This window comes from Rhinolophus sinicus, chromosome 12 (assembly GCF_057876585.1).
Source record: "Rhinolophus sinicus isolate RSI-liver-muscle chromosome 12, RSI-T2T, whole genome shotgun sequence".
NCBI classification, from domain to species: Eukaryota; Metazoa; Chordata; class Mammalia; order Chiroptera; family Rhinolophidae; genus Rhinolophus; species Rhinolophus sinicus.
In genome coordinates this window covers 1122994-1141864 of record NC_142512.1, presented here as the reverse complement: position 1 = coordinate 1141864, position 18871 = coordinate 1122994, and the positions used below count along the sequence as shown (strand labels likewise).

Sequence of the window (18871 nt, the reverse complement as noted above, 5' to 3'; positions counted from 1 at the left end):
CCACTCTCCTCCCGCGGGCGGGTGCCTGGGCGGGGCTCAGAGACCACAGGCCCTCCGGAGACCCTGGCGGCCCGCCCCGGAGGCTTCAATGGTGACTGCCAACGCCAGGGCAATGGCTCCTTCGACCACACTCCGGTGGAGGAGCTGCCACTTCAACACAGCCTCAGTGCGTCTGTAACAGTCCGTGTGCCCGCCTGTGCGTCCCTCACACCCTCCCCCACCCCATATCCGTCGGGCTCTGTGACGTGCCTGTTGGGCTCTGGCTCTGGCTCAGGAACTCTCTCCCCGCGTGCCAGCCCCCTCTTTCTCTGTCTCTGTCCATGTCTCTCTGTATGTCTAGATACATACATGTACATATACGAGCATATTTCCATCTCGCTCCCTCTTACTCCTCCTCCCGTTCTGTCTGTCTGTCCCTGTCCTGCGGGGACTCTAGCCCCTCTGCCCGCACAAGAATGCAGGATTTGGCGAGGCCAAGAGGGAACACCAACAGACCACGGATAGGGGGCTCATAGCACCATGTCTCACGGGCGGCTGGCTTGGAGACTCGGCAAGCCGGAGCCGCCCGATCCCCAGCCTGCCGGCCGATTCTCTGCCAACCAACAGACCCACCAACCTACCGACCCACCAAGCCGGCCAACTGCAGTCCGCGCCCCTCTGCAATTTGCAGTCCACCATCCGCGCTTCCTAGCTTGGCCACCGCAGCTCTGCCGGTGGCCAATGGCCAACTGGCAACAGCTGATGGCCAAGCGGTCACAGCTGATATCCATGCAGCCCGCACGCAGCACCCCTCCACGCGAGGCCCAGAGCCTGGAGAGTGCTCTCTGCGAGTCTGTCCGCACAGTCCCCGTCTGTCTCTCTCCGCCTCTCTCTTGCTCCGTCTCTGGCCTTCTCTCATCCTCTCTCTCACCTCCCTGGGTCAGGAGAGGTGACGTGTAGCCAGTGAAGTGAACAGTGATCGGGCGGGACGCCGGTCGCTGACGAGGGGCGAGAACCCAGAAAGAAGGCTGTGTGAGGAAGGGTGGCGGCAGACTGGAGGTGCTGCCCCCTGGTGGCGGGTGGCTCTCCCTGGCTTTGGGCCAGTGGGTGGGGCCGGCCAGGGCCAGGGCCTGGGTTGCACGTCCCTAGGGTGGAGGGGACTGAGAGGACCCTGCGACCCCCTCGGTGGCCCTGAGAGGTGGGGACAGCACAGCAGCAAGGGGGGTGTGCGGTTGTGGGGCTGGGGGGAGATGAGAGGGGTTGGGGTAGGGGGGCGGGGTAAAAGCCCTTCGGGGCCTGGGGAGGCCCAGGATGCCAGGGCGCCCAGACATATGTCACAGTCAGGGAAGTGACAGAGGCCCGTTAGAGCCACTGGGGGGCGCGAAGGGGCCTCGCTGCGGGCCAGGAGGAGCCCGTCGCCCACACCAGCGGCGTCTGGAGGAGGCGGGGAGCTGGCGGGAGGCGCTCGGGCAGACATGCTCGCCACCCGAGCGGCCCAGCAGCATGGCGTGCGCTCAGAAGCAGGTCGGGAGCAGGCTCTTGGAGTGCCGGGAGCCGGGTCCCAGCGCCTAAGGCCACACCACCCTGCACGCGCCAGATCTCGTCTGATCTCGGGAGCTAAGCAGGGAGGGGCCTGGTTAGTACTTGGATGGGAGACCGCCTGGGAATAGCTGCAGGCTTTTGCTCGCCTCTCCTTTTGCGCCGCGGCCCCGGCGTGGCTCCCTCCGAACCCCTGCCGCCCCTTGCCTCTCTGCAGCCGCCCAGCCAGCCGAAGGCCCCCCTGACCAGCAGAGGGTTAGCCGCCAGGCACTACAAGCTGGCAGCCCCGGCCGCACACCAGGCCCGTCGGCCAGGGCTCCCCCGCACACCCTCTTCTCAGTCCTCTTCAGTCCCGGAGGCTGTCATCTCGATCCCTTCGCCGACCTTCGATCGCCGCCACCGCCAACAGCGCTGCCCTCGCCCCCGCCGCCACCGCCTAATCCGCCGCCATCACCGCGCTCCCCACACCCCCCTCCAGCGCTGACCTCACCCCTGCCCCCGCCCTCGCCACCGCCATGGCTGTACTGCTTCAATCTCCCGCCTCTGCTCTCCCCTCCTCCGCCGCCAGCACCGCCCTCTTCCCCGCTACCGCCGCCGCCGGCGCCAACCCTCCCCGCGCCCAGCGCCCGCCGACACAGCCCCCAACGCTGCCGCCGCCTCCATCGCCGACCTCGCAACCCTCCCGCGCCGCAGCCGACGCCGCCGCCGCCGCCGCCGCCATCGCTGCTCGCGATCAGCCCCCGCTTCTCCCGCCGCCGCCGCCGCGATCACCGCGCTCCCCACCCCCTCCGCCAGCGCTGCCCTCGCCCCCTCCCCGCCCCCGCTGCCGCCATCGCCGTACTCCCTCAAACTCCCTCCTCTGCTCTCCCCCCCTCGGCCGCCAGCACCGCGCTCCCCACCCCCGCCGCCAGTGCTGCCCTCTTCCCCACCCCCGCCCCCGCTGCCGCCATTGCCGCACTCCCTCAATCTCCCTCCTCTGCTCTCCCCGCCTCCTGCACCGCCATCTCCCCCGCCCCCGCCCCAGGCCCGCCGCCGCCACCATCGCCATACTCCCTCAATCTCCCGCCTCTGCTCTCCCGGCCTCCTCCGCCGCCGCCGCCGCCGCCGCCGCCGCCGCCGCCGCCGCCATCGACCCCCGTGCCCCAGCGCCCACCGTCAAAGCCCCCATTGTCGCCACCGCCATCGCCGCCCTGGCGCCATCCTCGCGGTTGCCATCGCCTACCTCCCCACCCTCCCTCGCCTCCGCCGCGTCCCCCGCCGCCGCTGCTGCCGCCGCCGCCGCCGCCGCCGCCGCCGCCGCAGCCCCCCCCCTCCGCAGCCGCCCAAGCCGCCGCCGCGGGGTCCTCCCACAACTCCCAAGCCCAGGGTTGCCTGCTGGTGCAGGCCTCCCCCAGCCTTGGGGGTGCGGTTGTTGGTAAACCTGGTGGCGGTAGGGGGGCGGGGTGTATGGCGGTCTGGGTCCGGGGAGTCCCAGGATGCCAGAGTTCCACGACTTCTGGCACCATCAGGGAAGTGGCAGTGTCCCATGGAGCCTCGGGTGGCGCGAAGGGGCCTCGCTGCCGGCCAGGAGTAGCCCGCCGCCCACGCCAGGGGCATTCGGAAGAGGCGGGGAGCCGGACTGGGGGGGGGGGGGACGCGGTGCTGGCAGAGCCGGCCAGCAGGTCGATGCTCGCCACCGGAGCCGCGCATCTGCATGGCGGGCGCTCACGAGGCAGGCCGGGAGCAGGCTCTTGGGGCGCGGGGAGCCGAGTCCCATCGTCTATGGCCATACCACCCTGAACGCGCCCGATCTCCTCTGATCTCGGGAGCTAAGCAGGGAGGGGCCTGGTTAGTGCTTGGATGGGAGACCGCCTGGGAATACCTGTAGGCTTTTGCTCGCCTCTCCTTTTGCGCCGCCGCCCCTGCGTGGCTCCCTCCGAACCCCTGCCGCCCCTTGCCCCTCTGCAGCCGCCCATCCAGCCGAAGTTCCCCCTGGCCAGAGGCCGGTCAGCCACCCGGCGCTACAAGCTGGCAGCCCCGGCCGCACACCAGGCCCGTCGGCCAGGGCTCACCCCCACACCCTCTTCTTAGTCCTCTTCGCTGAGGCAGGCAGTCAGCCAGCAGCAGTTAGCCGAGCCTGTGTCTCCGCCGGCAGGCACCTCTCCCCACACCCCCGCGCGCCCCCTCCCATCGCCCACAAGAGCCAGGAACCCTCCCTTCCCGCAGTGGCCCCAACACACAGGGTACAAAGAGCCGGGACAAAGCAGGGGACTGAGGGAGCAGCACCCCAACACACCGCACGCCCTCGGACTCCAGGAGAGACCACCACAAGGGGAAGTGCAGGCACGCAGGCACACAACACTCTCAACCAGGGTGCCTGTGGGCTGCCACTCTCCTCCCGCGGGGCGGGGGGTTCCTGGGCGGGGCTCGGAGCCCACTGGCCCTCCCGCCCGGCCCGGGGGCTTCAAGGGTGACTTTCAATGCCCGGGCACTGCCTCCTTAGTGGAGCCCAGCCACGGGCATGACCACACTTCGGTTGAGAAGCTGCCACTTCAAAGCAGCGTCAGTGCGTCTGTCCCAGTCCGTGTGCCCGCTTGTGCGTCCCTCCCCCCTCCCCCACCCCATGTCTCTCTGGCTCTGTGACGTGCCTGTTGGGCTCTGGCTCTGGCTCAGGAGCTCTCTCCCCGCGTGCCAGCCCCCTCTTTCTCTGTCTCTGTCCATGTCTCTCTGTATGTCTAGGTACATACAGGTACATATAGGTGTATATTTCGATCTCGCTCCCTCTTTCTCCTCCTCCCGTTCTCTCTGTCGGTCCCTGTCCTGCGGGGACTCTAGTCCCTCTGCCCGCACAAGAACGCAGGATATGGCGAGGCCAAGAGGGAACACCAACAGAGCCACGGATAGGGGGCTCATAGCACTATGTCTCACGGGCGGCTGGCTCGGAGACACGGCAAGCCGGAGCCGCCCGATCCCCAACCTGTCGGCCGCTTCTCTGCCAACCCACCGACACACCGCCCGTCGACCCGCCAAGCGGGCCCACTGCAATCCGCGCCCCTCTGCAATTTGCAGTCCACCATCCGCGCTTCCTAGCTTGGCCACCGCAGCTCCTCCGGTGGCCAGTGGCCAACTGGCAACAGCTGATGGCCAAGCGGTCACAGCTGATGACCATGCAGCCCCCAAGCAGCACCCCTCCACGCGAGGCCCAGAGCCTGGAGAGTGCTCTCTGCGAGTCTGTCCCCACAGTCCCCGTCTGTCTCTCTCCGCCTCTCTCTTGCTCCGTCTCTGGCCTTCTCTCATCCTCTCTCTCACCTCCCTGGGTCAGGAGAGGTGACGTGTAGACAGTGAAGGGACCGGACATCGGGCGGGGCTCCGGTCGCTGACGAGGGTTCCAGGGCCCAGACTGAAGGCTTGTGACGAAGGGTGGCTGCAGACTGGAGATGCTGCACCCTGGTGGCGCGGGTGGCTCTCCCTGGCTTTGGGCCTGTGGATGGGTCCGGTCAGGGCCAGGGCCTGGGTTGCACGTCCCTAGGGCCGGAGGGGACTGAGAGGACCCTGCGACCCCCTCGGTGGCCCTGAGAGGTGGGGACAGCACAGCAGCAAGGGGGGTGTGCGGTTGTGGGGCTGGGGGGAGATGAGAGGGGTTGGGGTAGGGGGGCGGGGTGAAAGCCCTTCGGGGCCTGGGGAGGCCCAGGATGCCAGGGCGCCCAGACATATGTCACAGTCAGGGAAGTGACAGAGGCCCGTGGAGCCACTGGGGGGCGCGAAGGGGCCTCGCTGCGGGCCAGGAGTAGCCCGTCGCCCACACCAGCGGCGTCCGGAGGAGGCGGGGAGCGGGCGGCAGGCGCTCAGGCAGACGTGCTCGCCACCCTAGCGGCCCAGCAGCACGGCGCGCGGTCAGAGGCAGGCCGGGAGCAGGCTCTTGGGGCGCGGGGAGCCGGGTCCCAGCGTCTACGGCCATACCACCCTGAACGCGCCCGATCTCCTCTGATCTCGGGAGCTAAGCAGGGAGGGGCCTGGTTAGTACTTGGATGGGAGACCGCCTGGGAATAGCTGCAGGCTTTTGCTCGCCTCTCCTTTTGCGCCGCCGCCCCGGCGTGGCTCCCTCCGAACCCCTGCCGCCCTTTGCCCCTCTGCAGCCGCCCAGGCAGCCGAAGGTCCCCCTGGCCAGAGGAGGGTCAGTCGCCCGGCACTACAAGCTCGCATCCCCGGCCGCACACCAGGCCTGTCGGCCAGGGCTCCCCCCCACTCCCTCTTCTTAGTGCTCTTCGCCGAGGCAGGCCGTCAGCCTGCAGCAGTCAGCCGCGTCTCGGTCGCCGCCGCCGCCGCCACCGCCATCGCAGGGCTCCCTCTCGCTCCCCGACCCTGCCGCCGCCGCAACCCCCAACGCCCAAGCCCAGGGCTGCCTGCCGGCGCAGGCCTCCACCAGGCTCTCTCCATCCCAGGACGTGCCGGTGCTTTGCACCTCGGCCCGAGCCCAGGGCACGCCCATCCCTGCGCCTGCCCCCGGGACCCGACACACAGGATCGGCGTGTCCTCGGGCAAACGGGACGCCCACCCGCCCCGCCCCACCGGAGTCTTCTGTCTCCGCTGGCAGGCACCTCGCCCCACACCCCCGCGCGCCCCTCCCGTCTCCCACAAGAGCCAGGAGCCCTCCCTTCCCGCCGGCCACGGTGTCCCTGAAACACAGGGCACAAAGAGCCGGGACAAACCAGGGGACGGCGGGAGCAGCACCCCAACACACCACGCGCCATCGACTCCGGGGGAGACCACCACAAGGGCAGAGCAGGCACGCAGGCGCACAACCCTCACAACCAGGGTGCCTGGGGGCTGCCACTCTCCTCCCGCGGGCGGGTGCCTGGGCGGGGCTCAGAGACCACAGGCCCTCCGGAGACCCTGGCGGCCCGCCCCGGAGGCTTCAATGGTGACTGCCAACGCCAGGGCAATGCCTCCTTAGCGGAGCCCAGCCCCGGGCACGACCACACTCCGGTGGAGGAGCTGCCACTTCAACACAGCCTCAGTGCGTCTGTAACAGTCCGTGTGCCCGCCTGTGCGTCCCTCACACCCTCCCCCACCCCATATCCGTCGGGCTCTGTGACGTGCCTGTTGGGCTCTGGCTCTGGCTCAGGAACTCTCTCCCCGCGTGCCAGCCCCCTCTTTCTCTGTCTCTGTCCATGTCTCTCTGTATGTCTAGATACATACATGTACATATACGAGCATATTTCCATCTCGCTCCCTCTTACTCCTCCTCCCGTTCTGTCTGTCTGTCCCTGTCCTGCGGGGACTCTAGCCCCTCTGCCCGCACAAGAATGCAGGATTTGGCGAGGCCAAGAGGGAACACCAACAGACCACGGATAGGGGGCTCATAGCACCATGTCTCACGGGCGGCTGGCTTGGAGACTCGGCAAGCCGGAGCCGCCCGATCCCCAGCCTGCCGGCCGATTCTCTGCCAACCAACAGACCCACCAACCTACCGACCCACCAAGCCGGCCAACTGCAGTCCGCGCCCCTCTGCAATTTGCAGTCCACCATCCGCGCTTCCTAGCTTGGCCACCGCAGCTCTGCCGGTGGCCAATGGCCAACTGGCAACAGCTGATGGCCAAGCGGTCACAGCTGATATCCATGCAGCCCGCACGCAGCACCCCTCCACGCGAGGCCCAGAGCCTGGAGAGTGCTCTCTGCGAGTCTGTCCGCACAGTCCCCGTCTGTCTCTCTCCGCCTCTCTCTTGCTCCGTCTCTGGCCTTCTCTCATCCTCTCTCTCACCTCCCTGGGTCAGGAGAGGTGACGTGTAGCCAGTGAAGTGAACAGTGATCGGGCGGGACGCCGGTCGCTGACGAGGGGCGAGAACCCAGAAAGAAGGCTGTGTGAGGAAGGGTGGCGGCAGACTGGAGGTGCTGCCCCCTGGTGGCGGGTGGCTCTCCCTGGCTTTGGGCCAGTGGGTGGGGCCGGCCAGGGCCAGGGCCTGGGTTGCACGTCCCTAGGGTGGAGGGGACTGAGAGGACCCTGCGACCCCCTCGGTGGCCCTGAGAGGTGGGGACAGCACAGCAGCAAGGGGGGTGTGCGGTTGTGGGGCTGGGGGGAGATGAGAGGGGTTGGGGTAGGGGGGCGGGGTAAAAGCCCTTCGGGGCCTGGGGAGGCCCAGGATGCCAGGGCGCCCAGACATATGTCACAGTCAGGGAAGTGACAGAGGCCCGTTAGAGCCACTGGGGGGCGCGAAGGGGCCTCGCTGCGGGCCAGGAGGAGCCCGTCGCCCACACCAGCGGCGTCTGGAGGAGGCGGGGAGCTGGCGGGAGGCGCTCGGGCAGACATGCTCGCCACCCGAGCGGCCCAGCAGCATGGCGTGCGCTCAGAAGCAGGTCGGGAGCAGGCTCTTGGAGTGCCGGGAGCCGGGTCCCAGCGCCTAAGGCCACACCACCCTGCACGCGCCAGATCTCGTCTGATCTCGGGAGCTAAGCAGGGAGGGGCCTGGTTAGTACTTGGATGGGAGACCGCCTGGGAATAGCTGCAGGCTTTTGCTCGCCTCTCCTTTTGCGCCGCGGCCCCGGCGTGGCTCCCTCCGAACCCCTGCCGCCCCTTGCCTCTCTGCAGCCGCCCAGCCAGCCGAAGGCCCCCCTGACCAGCAGAGGGTTAGCCGCCAGGCACTACAAGCTGGCAGCCCCGGCCGCACACCAGGCCCGTCGGCCAGGGCTCCCCCGCACACCCTCTTCTCAGTCCTCTTCAGTCCCGGAGGCTGTCATCTCGATCCCTTCGCCGACCTTCGATCGCCGCCACCGCCAACAGCGCTGCCCTCGCCCCCGCCGCCACCGCCTAATCCGCCGCCATCACCGCGCTCCCCACACCCCCCTCCAGCGCTGACCTCACCCCTGCCCCCGCCCTCGCCACCGCCATGGCTGTACTGCTTCAATCTCCCGCCTCTGCTCTCCCCTCCTCCGCCGCCAGCACCGCCCTCTTCCCCGCTACCGCCGCCGCCGGCGCCAACCCTCCCCGCGCCCAGCGCCCGCCGACACAGCCCCCAACGCTGCCGCCGCCTCCATCGCCGACCTCGCAACCCTCCCGCGCCGCAGCCGACGCCGCCGCCGCCGCCGCCGCCATCGCTGCTCGCGATCAGCCCCCGCTTCTCCCGCCGCCGCCGCCGCGATCACCGCGCTCCCCACCCCCTCCGCCAGCGCTGCCCTCGCCCCCTCCCCGCCCCCGCTGCCGCCATCGCCGTACTCCCTCAAACTCCCTCCTCTGCTCTCCCCCCCTCGGCCGCCAGCACCGCGCTCCCCACCCCCGCCGCCAGTGCTGCCCTCTTCCCCACCCCCGCCCCCGCTGCCGCCATTGCAGCACTCCCTCAATCTCCCTCCTCTGCTCTCCCCGCCTCCTGCACCGCCATCTCCCCCGCCCCCGCCCCAGGCCCGCCGCCGCCACCATCGCCATACTCCCTCAATCTCCCGCCTCTGCTCTCCCGGCCTCCTCCGCCGCCGCCGCCGCCGCCGCCATCGACCCCCGTGCCCCAGCGCCCACCGTCAAAGCCCCCATTGTCGCCACCGCCATCGCCGCCCTGGCGCCATCCTCGCGGTTGCCATCGCCTACCTCCCCACCCTCCCTCGCCTCCGCCGCGTCCCCCGCCGCCGCTGCTGCCGCCGCCGCCGCCGCCGCCGCCGCCGCCGCAGCCCCCCCCCTCCGCAGCCGCCCAAGCCGCCGCCGCGGGGTCCTCCCACAACTCCCAAGCCCAGGGTTGCCTGCTGGTGCAGGCCTCCCCCAGCCTTGGGGGTGCGGTTGTTGGTAAACCTGGTGGCGGTAGGGGGGCGGGGTGTATGGCGGTCTGGGTCCGGGGAGTCCCAGGATGCCAGAGTTCCACGACTTCTGGCACCATCAGGGAAGTGGCAGTGTCCCATGGAGCCTCGGGTGGCGCGAAGGGGCCTCGCTGCCGGCCAGGAGTAGCCCGCCGCCCACGCCAGGGGCATTCGGAAGAGGCGGGGAGCCGGACTGGGGGGGGGGGGACGCGGTGCTGGCAGAGCCGGCCAGCAGGTCGATGCTCGCCACCGGAGCCGCGCATCTGCATGGCGGGCGCTCACGAGGCAGGCCGGGAGCAGGCTCTTGGGGCGCGGGGAGCCGAGTCCCATCGTCTATGGCCATACCACCCTGAACGCGCCCGATCTCCTCTGATCTCGGGAGCTAAGCAGGGAGGGGCCTGGTTAGTGCTTGGATGGGAGACCGCCTGGGAATACCTGTAGGCTTTTGCTCGCCTCTCCTTTTGCGCCGCCGCCCCTGCGTGGCTCCCTCCGAACCCCTGCCGCCCCTTGCCCCTCTGCAGCCGCCCATCCAGCCGAAGTTCCCCCTGGCCAGAGGCCGGTCAGCCACCCGGCGCTACAAGCTGGCAGCCCCGGCCGCACACCAGGCCCGTCGGCCAGGGCTCACCCCCACACCCTCTTCTTAGTCCTCTTCGCTGAGGCAGGCAGTCAGCCAGCAGCAGTTAGCCGAGCCTGTGTCTCCGCCGGCAGGCACCTCTCCCCACACCCCCGCGCGCCCCCTCCCATCGCCCACAAGAGCCAGGAACCCTCCCTTCCCGCAGTGGCCCCAACACACAGGGTACAAAGAGCCGGGACAAAGCAGGGGACTGAGGGAGCAGCACCCCAACACACCGCACGCCCTCGGACTCCAGGAGAGACCACCACAAGGGGAAGTGCAGGCACGCAGGCACACAACACTCTCAACCAGGGTGCCTGTGGGCTGCCACTCTCCTCCCGCGGGGCGGGGGGTTCCTGGGCGGGGCTCGGAGCCCACTGGCCCTCCCGCCCGGCCCGGGGGCTTCAAGGGTGACTTTCAATGCCCGGGCACTGCCTCCTTAGTGGAGCCCAGCCACGGGCATGACCACACTTCGGTTGAGAAGCTGCCACTTCAAAGCAGCGTCAGTGCGTCTGTCCCAGTCCGTGTGCCCGCTTGTGCGTCCCTCCCCCCTCCCCCACCCCATGTCTCTCTGGCTCTGTGACGTGCCTGTTGGGCTCTGGCTCTGGCTCAGGAGCTCTCTCCCCGCGTGCCAGCCCCCTCTTTCTCTGTCTCTGTCCATGTCTCTCTGTATGTCTAGGTACATACAGGTACATATAGGTGTATATTTCGATCTCGCTCCCTCTTTCTCCTCCTCCCGTTCTCTCTGTCGGTCCCTGTCCTGCGGGGACTCTAGTCCCTCTGCCCGCACAAGAACGCAGGATATGGCGAGGCCAAGAGGGAACACCAACAGAGCCACGGATAGGGGGCTCATAGCACTATGTCTCACGGGCGGCTGGCTCGGAGACACGGCAAGCCGGAGCCGCCCGATCCCCAACCTGTCGGCCGCTTCTCTGCCAACCCACCGACACACCGCCCGTCGACCCGCCAAGCGGGCCCACTGCAATCCGCGCCCCTCTGCAATTTGCAGTCCACCATCCGCGCTTCCTAGCTTGGCCACCGCAGCTCCTCCGGTGGCCAGTGGCCAACTGGCAACAGCTGATGGCCAAGCGGTCACAGCTGATGACCATGCAGCCCCCAAGCAGCACCCCTCCACGCGAGGCCCAGAGCCTGGAGAGTGCTCTCTGCGAGTCTGTCCCCACAGTCCCCGTCTGTCTCTCTCCGCCTCTCTCTTGCTCCGTCTCTGGCCTTCTCTCATCCTCTCTCTCACCTCCCTGGGTCAGGAGAGGTGACGTGTAGACAGTGAAGGGACCGGACATCGGGCGGGGCTCCGGTCGCTGACGAGGGTTCCAGGGCCCAGACTGAAGGCTTGTGACGAAGGGTGGCTGCAGACTGGAGATGCTGCACCCTGGTGGCGCGGGTGGCTCTCCCTGGCTTTGGGCCTGTGGATGGGTCCGGTCAGGGCCAGGGCCTGGGTTGCACGTCCCTAGGGCCGGAGGGGACTGAGAGGACCCTGCGACCCCCTCGGTGGCCCTGAGAGGTGGGGACAGCACAGCAGCAAGGGGGGTGTGCGGTTGTGGGGCTGGGGGGAGATGAGAGGGGTTGGGGTAGGGGGGCGGGGTGAAAGCCCTTCGGGGCCTGGGGAGGCCCAGGATGCCAGGGCGCCCAGACATATGTCACAGTCAGGGAAGTGACAGAGGCCCGTGGAGCCACTGGGGGGCGCGAAGGGGCCTCGCTGCGGGCCAGGAGTAGCCCGTCGCCCACACCAGCGGCGTCCGGAGGAGGCGGGGAGCGGGCGGCAGGCGCTCAGGCAGACGTGCTCGCCACCCTAGCGGCCCAGCAGCACGGCGCGCGGTCAGAGGCAGGCCGGGAGCAGGCTCTTGGGGCGCGGGGAGCCGGGTCCCAGCGTCTACGGCCATACCACCCTGAACGCGCCCGATCTCCTCTGATCTCGGGAGCTAAGCAGGGAGGGGCCTGGTTAGTACTTGGATGGGAGACCGCCTGGGAATAGCTGCAGGCTTTTGCTCGCCTCTCCTTTTGCGCCGCCGCCCCGGCGTGGCTCCCTCCGAACCCCTGCCGCCCTTTGCCCCTCTGCAGCCGCCCAGGCAGCCGAAGGTCCCCCTGGCCAGAGGAGGGTCAGTCGCCCGGCACTACAAGCTCGCATCCCCGGCCGCACACCAGGCCTGTCGGCCAGGGCTCCCCCCCACTCCCTCTTCTTAGTGCTCTTCGCCGAGGCAGGCCGTCAGCCTGCAGCAGTCAGCCGCGTCTCGGTCGCCGCCGCCGCCGCCACCGCCATCGCAGGGCTCCCTCTCGCTCCCCGACCCTGCCGCCGCCGCAACCCCCAACGCCCAAGCCCAGGGCTGCCTGCCGGCGCAGGCCTCCACCAGGCTCTCTCCATCCCAGGACGTGCCGGTGCTTTGCACCTCGGCCCGAGCCCAGGGCACGCCCATCCCTGCGCCTGCCCCCGGGACCCGACACACAGGATCGGCGTGTCCTCGGGCAAACGGGACGCCCACCCGCCCCGCCCCACCGGAGTCTTCTGTCTCCGCTGGCAGGCACCTCGCCCCACACCCCCGCGCGCCCCTCCCGTCTCCCACAAGAGCCAGGAGCCCTCCCTTCCCGCCGGCCACGGTGTCCCTGAAACACAGGGCACAAAGAGCCGGGACAAACCAGGGGACGGCGGGAGCAGCACCCCAACACACCACGCGCCATCGACTCCGGGGGAGACCACCACAAGGGCAGAGCAGGCACGCAGGCGCACAACCCTCACAACCAGGGTGCCTGGGGGCTGCCACTCTCCTCCCGCGGGCGGGTGCCTGGGCGGGGCTCAGAGACCACAGGCCCTCCGGAGACCCTGGCGGCCCGCCCCGGAGGCTTCAATGGTGACTGCCAACGCCAGGGCAATGCCTCCTTAGCGGAGCCCAGCCCCGGGCACGACCACACTCCGGTGGAGGAGCTGCCACTTCAACACAGCCTCAGTGCGTCTGTAACAGTCCGTGTGCCCGCCTGTGCGTCCCTCACACCCTCCCCCACCCCATATCCGTCGGGCTCTGTGACGTGCCTGTTGGGCTCTGGCTCTGGCTCAGGAACTCTCTCCCCGCGTGCCAGCCCCCTCTTTCTCTGTCTCTGTCCATGTCTCTCTGTATGTCTAGATACATACATGTACATATACGAGCATATTTCCATCTCGCTCCCTCTTACTCCTCCTCCCGTTCTGTCTGTCTGTCCCTGTCCTGCGGGGACTCTAGCCCCTCTGCCCGCACAAGAATGCAGGATTTGGCGAGGCCAAGAGGGAACACCAACAGACCACGGATAGGGGGCTCATAGCACCATGTCTCACGGGCGGCTGGCTTGGAGACTCGGCAAGCCGGAGCCGCCCGATCCCCAGCCTGCCGGCCGATTCTCTGCCAACCAACAGACCCACCAACCTACCGACCCACCAAGCCGGCCAACTGCAGTCCGCGCCCCTCTGCAATTTGCAGTCCACCATCCGCGCTTCCTAGCTTGGCCACCGCAGCTCTGCCGGTGGCCAATGGCCAACTGGCAACAGCTGATGGCCAAGCGGTCACAGCTGATATCCATGCAGCCCGCACGCAGCACCCCTCCACGCGAGGCCCAGAGCCTGGAGAGTGCTCTCTGCGAGTCTGTCCGCACAGTCCCCGTCTGTCTCTCTCCGCCTCTCTCTTGCTCCGTCTCTGGCCTTCTCTCATCCTCTCTCTCACCTCCCTGGGTCAGGAGAGGTGACGTGTAGCCAGTGAAGTGAACAGTGATCGGGCGGGACGCCGGTCGCTGACGAGGGGCGAGAACCCAGAAAGAAGGCTGTGTGAGGAAGGGTGGCGGCAGACTGGAGGTGCTGCCCCCTGGTGGCGGGTGGCTCTCCCTGGCTTTGGGCCAGTGGGTGGGGCCGGCCAGGGCCAGGGCCTGGGTTGCACGTCCCTAGGGTGGAGGGGACTGAGAGGACCCTGCGACCCCCTCGGTGGCCCTGAGAGGTGGGGACAGCACAGCAGCAAGGGGGGTGTGCGGTTGTGGGGCTGGGGGGAGATGAGAGGGGTTGGGGTAGGGGGGCGGGGTAAAAGCCCTTCGGGGCCTGGGGAGGCCCAGGATGCCAGGGCGCCCAGACATATGTCACAGTCAGGGAAGTGACAGAGGCCCGTTAGAGCCACTGGGGGGCGCGAAGGGGCCTCGCTGCGGGCCAGGAGGAGCCCGTCGCCCACACCAGCGGCGTCTGGAGGAGGCGGGGAGCTGGCGGGAGGCGCTCGGGCAGACATGCTCGCCACCCGAGCGGCCCAGCAGCATGGCGTGCGCTCAGAAGCAGGTCGGGAGCAGGCTCTTGGAGTGCCGGGAGCCGGGTCCCAGCGCCTAAGGCCACACCACCCTGCACGCGCCAGATCTCGTCTGATCTCGGGAGCTAAGCAGGGAGGGGCCTGGTTAGTACTTGGATGGGAGACCGCCTGGGAATAGCTGCAGGCTTTTGCTCGCCTCTCCTTTTGCGCCGCGGCCCCGGCGTGGCTCCCTCCGAACCCCTGCCGCCCCTTGCCTCTCTGCAGCCGCCCAGCCAGCCGAAGGCCCCCCTGACCAGCAGAGGGTTAGCCGCCAGGCACTACAAGCTGGCAGCCCCGGCCGCACACCAGGCCCGTCGGCCAGGGCTCCCCCGCACACCCTCTTCTCAGTCCTCTTCAGTCCCGGAGGCTGTCATCTCGATCCCTTCGCCGACCTTCGATCGCCGCCACCGCCAACAGCGCTGCCCTCGCCCCCGCCGCCACCGCCTAATCCGCCGCCATCACCGCGCTCCCCACACCCCCCTCCAGCGCTGACCTCACCCCTGCCCCCGCCCTCGCCACCGCCATGGCTGTACTGCTTCAATCTCCCGCCTCTGCTCTCCCCTCCTCCGCCGCCAGCACCGCCCTCTTCCCCGCTACCGCCGCCGCCGGCGCCAACCCTCCCCGCGCCCAGCGCCCGCCGACACAGCCCCCAACGCTGCCGCCGCCTCCATCGCCGACCTCGCAACCCTCCCGCGCCGCAGCCGACGCCGCCGCCGCCGCCGCCGCCATCGCTGCTCGCGATCAGCCCCCGCTTCTCCCGCCGCCGCCGCCGCGATCACCGCGCTCCCCACCCCCTCCGCCAGCGCTGCCCTCGCCCCCTCCCCGCCCCCGCTGCCGCCATCGCCGTACTCCCTCAAACTCCCTCCTCTGCTCTCCCCCCCTCGGCCGCCAGCACCGCGCTCCCCACCCCCGCCGCCAGTGCTGCCCTCTTCCCCACCCCCGCCCCCGCTGCCGCCATTGCAGCACTCCCTCAATCTCCCTCCTCTGCTCTCCCCGCCTCCTGCACCGCCATCTCCCCCGCCCCCGCCCCAGGCCCGCCGCCGCCACCATCGCCATACTCCCTCAATCTCCCGCCTCTGCTCTCCCGGCCTCCTCCGCCGCCGCCGCCGCCGCCGCCATCGACCCCCGTGCCCCAGCGCCCACCGTCAAAGCCCCCATTGTCGCCACCGCCATCGCCGCCCTGGCGCCATCCTCGCGGTTGCCATCGCCTACCTCCCCACCCTCCCTCGCCTCCGCCGCGTCCCCCGCCGCCGCTGCTGCCGCCGCCGCCGCCGCCGCCGCCGCCGCCGCAGCCCCCCCCCTCCGCAGCCGCCCAAGCCGCCGCCGCGGGGTCCTCCCACAACTCCCAAGCCCAGGGTTGCCTGCTGGTGCAGGCCTCCCCCAGCCTTGGGGGTGCGGTTGTTGGTAAACCTGGTGGCGGTAGGGGGGCGGGGTGTATGGCGGTCTGGGTCCGGGGAGTCCCAGGATGCCAGAGTTCCACGACTTCTGGCACCATCAGGGAAGTGGCAGTGTCCCATGGAGCCTCGGGTGGCGCGAAGGGGCCTCGCTGCCGGCCAGGAGTAGCCCGCCGCCCACGCCAGGGGCATTCGGAAGAGGCGGGGAGCCGGACTGGGGGGGGGGGGGACGCGGTGCTGGCAGAGCCGGCCAGCAGGTCGATGCTCGCCACCGGAGCCGCGCATCTGCATGGCGGGCGCTCACGAGGCAGGCCGGGAGCAGGCTCTTGGGGCGCGGGGAGCCGAGTCCCATCGTCTATGGCCATACCACCCTGAACGCGCCCGATCTCCTCTGATCTCGGGAGCTAAGCAGGGAGGGGCCTGGTTAGTGCTTGGATGGGAGACCGCCTGGGAATACCTGTAGGCTTTTGCTCGCCTCTCCTTTTGCGCCGCCGCCCCTGCGTGGCTCCCTCCGAACCCCTGCCGCCCCTTGCCCCTCTGCAGCCGCCCATCCAGCCGAAGTTCCCCCTGGCCAGAGGCCGGTCAGCCACCCGGCGCTACAAGCTGGCAGCCCCGGCCGCACACCAGGCCCGTCGGCCAGGGCTCACCCCCACACCCTCTTCTTAGTCCTCTTCGCTGAGGCAGGCAGTCAGCCAGCAGCAGTTAGCCGAGCCTGTGTCTCCGCCGGCAGGCACCTCTCCCCACACCCCCGCGCGCCCCCTCCCATCGCCCACAAGAGCCAGGAACCCTCCCTTCCCGCAGTGGCCCCAACACACAGGGTACAAAGAGCCGGGACAAAGCAGGGGACTGAGGGAGCAGCACCCCAACACACCGCACGCCCTCGGACTCCAGGAGAGACCACCACAAGGGGAAGTGCAGGCACGCAGGCACACAACACTCTCAACCAGGGTGCCTGTGGGCTGCCACTCTCCTCCCGCGGGGCGGGGGGTTCCTGGGCGGGGCTCGGAGCCCACTGGCCCTCCCGCCCGGCCCGGGGGCTTCAAGGGTGACTTTCAATGCCCGGGCACTGCCTCCTTAGTGGAGCCCAGCCACGGGCATGACCACACTTCGGTTGAGAAGCTGCCACTTCAAAGCAGCGTCAGTGCGTCTGTCCCAGTCCGTGTGCCCGCTTGTGCGTCCCTCCCCCCTCCCCCACCCCATGTCTCTCTGGCTCTGTGACGTGCCTGTTGGGCTCTGGCTCTGGCTCAGGAGCTCTCTCCCCGCGTGCCAGCCCCCTCTTTCTCTGTCTCTGTCCATGTCTCTCTGTATGTCTAGGTACATACAGGTACATATAGGTGTATATTTCGATCTCGCTCCCTCTTTCTCCTCCTCCCGTTCTCTCTGTCGGTCCCTGTCCTGCGGGGACTCTAGTCCCTCTGCCCGCACAAGAACGCAGGATATGGCGAGGCCAAGAGGGAACACCAACAGAGCCACGGATAGGGGGCTCATAGCACTATGTCTCACGGGCGGCTGGCTCGGAGACACGGCAAGCCGGAGCCGCCCGATCCCCAACCTGTCGGCCGCTTCTCTGCCAACCCACCGACACACCGCCCGTCGACCCGCCAAGCGGGCCCACTGCAATCCGCGCCCCTCTGCAATTTGCAGTCCACCATCCGCGCTTCCTAGCTTGGCCACCGCAGCTCCTCCGGTGGCCAGTGGCCAACTGGCAACAGCTGATGGCCAAGCGGTCACAGCTGATGACCATGCAGCCCCCAAGCAGCACCCCTCCACGCGAGGCCCAGAGCCTGGAGAGTGCTCTCTGCGAGTCTGTCCCCACAGTCCCCGTCTGTCTCTCTCCGCCTCTCTCTTGCTCCGTCTCTGGCCTTCTCTCATCCTCTCTCTCACCTCCCTGGGTCAGGAGAGGTGACGTGTAGACAGTGAAGGGACCGGACATCGGGCGGGGCTCCGGTCGCTGACGAGGGTTCCAGGGCCCAGACTGAAGGCTTGTGACGAAGGGTGGCTGCAGACTGGAGATGCTGCACCCTGGTGGCGCGGGTGGCTCTCCCTGGCTTTGGGCCTGTGGATGGGTCCGGTCAGGGCCAGGGCCTGGGTTGCACGTCCCTAGGGCCGGAGGGGACTGAGAGGACCCTGCGACCCCCTCGGTGGCCCTGAGAGGTGGGGACAGCACAGCAGCAAGGGGGGTGTGCGGTTGTGGGGCTGGGGGGAGATGAGAGGGGTTGGGGTAGGGGGGCGGGGTGAAAGCCCTTCGGGGCCTGGGGAGGCCCAGGATGCCAGGGCGCCCAGACATATGTCACAGTCAGGGAAGTGACAGAGGCCCGTGGAGCCACTGGGGGGCGCGAAGGGGCCTCGCTGCGGGCCAGGAGTAGCCCGTCGCCCACACCAGCGGCGTCCGGAGGAGGCGGGGAGCGGGCGGCAGGCGCTCAGGCAGACGTGCTCGCCACCCTAGCGGCCCAGCAGCACGGCGCGCGGTCAGAGGCAGGCCGGGAGCAGGCTCTTGGGGCGCGGGGAGCCGGGTCCCAGCGTCTACGGCCATACCACCCTGAACGCGCCCGATCTCCTCTGATCTCGGGAGCTAAGCAGGGAGGGGCCTGGTTAGTACTTGGATGGGAGACCGCCTGGGAATAGCTGCAGGCTTTTGCTCGCCTCTCCTTTTGCGCCGCCGCCCCGGCGTGGCTCCCTCCGAACCCCTGCCGCCCTTTGCCCCTCTGCAGCCGCCCAGGCAGCCGAAGGTCCCCCTGGCCAGAGGAGGGTCAGTCGCCCGGCACTACAAGCTCGCATCCCCGGCCGCACACCAGGCCTGTCGGCCAGGGCTCCCCCCCACTCCCTCTTCTTAGTGCTCTTCGCCGAGGCAGGCCGTCAGCCTGCAGCAGTCAGCCGCGTCTCGGTCGCCGCCGCCGCCGCCACCGCCATCGCAGGGCTCCCTCTCGCTCCCCGACCCTGCCGCCGCCGCAACCCCCAACGCCCAAGCCCAGGGCTGCCTGCCGGCGCAGGCCTCCACCAGGCTCTCTCCATCCCAGGACGTGCCGGTGCTTTGCACCTCGGCCCGAGCCCAGGGCACGCCCATCCCTGCGCCTGCCCCCGGGACCCGACACACAGGATCGGCGTGTCCTCGGGCAAACGGGACGCCCACCCGCCCCGCCCCACCGGAGTCTTCTGTCTCCGCTGGCAGGCACCTCGCCCCACACCCCCGCGCGCCCCTCCCGTCTCCCACAAGAGCCAGGAGCCCTCCCTTCCCGCCGGCCACGGTGTCCCTGAAACACAGGGCACAAAGAGCCGGGACAAACCAGGGG

At 69.3% G+C, this 18871-nt stretch overlaps 9 pseudogenes; all 9 read left to right on the top strand.

Moving 5' to 3' along the window:
* Positions 1–1545: 1545 nt before the first annotated feature.
* Positions 1546–1665, top strand: LOC148756358 (5S ribosomal RNA; annotated as a pseudogene).
* A 1610-nt stretch (positions 1666–3275) lies between these two features.
* LOC148756357 (5S ribosomal RNA) lies at positions 3276–3395 on the top strand (annotated as a pseudogene).
* Positions 3396–5443: 2048 nt separating this feature from the next.
* LOC148756356 (5S ribosomal RNA) lies at positions 5444–5563 on the top strand (annotated as a pseudogene).
* A 2330-nt stretch (positions 5564–7893) lies between these two features.
* On the top strand, positions 7894–8013 carry LOC148756355 (5S ribosomal RNA; annotated as a pseudogene).
* A 1591-nt stretch (positions 8014–9604) lies between these two features.
* On the top strand, positions 9605–9724 carry LOC148756354 (5S ribosomal RNA; annotated as a pseudogene).
* A 2048-nt stretch (positions 9725–11772) lies between these two features.
* On the top strand, positions 11773–11892 carry LOC148756353 (5S ribosomal RNA; annotated as a pseudogene).
* A 2330-nt stretch (positions 11893–14222) lies between these two features.
* On the top strand, positions 14223–14342 carry LOC148756352 (5S ribosomal RNA; annotated as a pseudogene).
* Positions 14343–15934: 1592 nt separating this feature from the next.
* Positions 15935–16054, top strand: LOC148756351 (5S ribosomal RNA; annotated as a pseudogene).
* Positions 16055–18102: 2048 nt separating this feature from the next.
* LOC148756350 (5S ribosomal RNA) lies at positions 18103–18222 on the top strand (annotated as a pseudogene).
* The last annotated feature ends 649 nt before the right edge of the window (positions 18223–18871 follow it).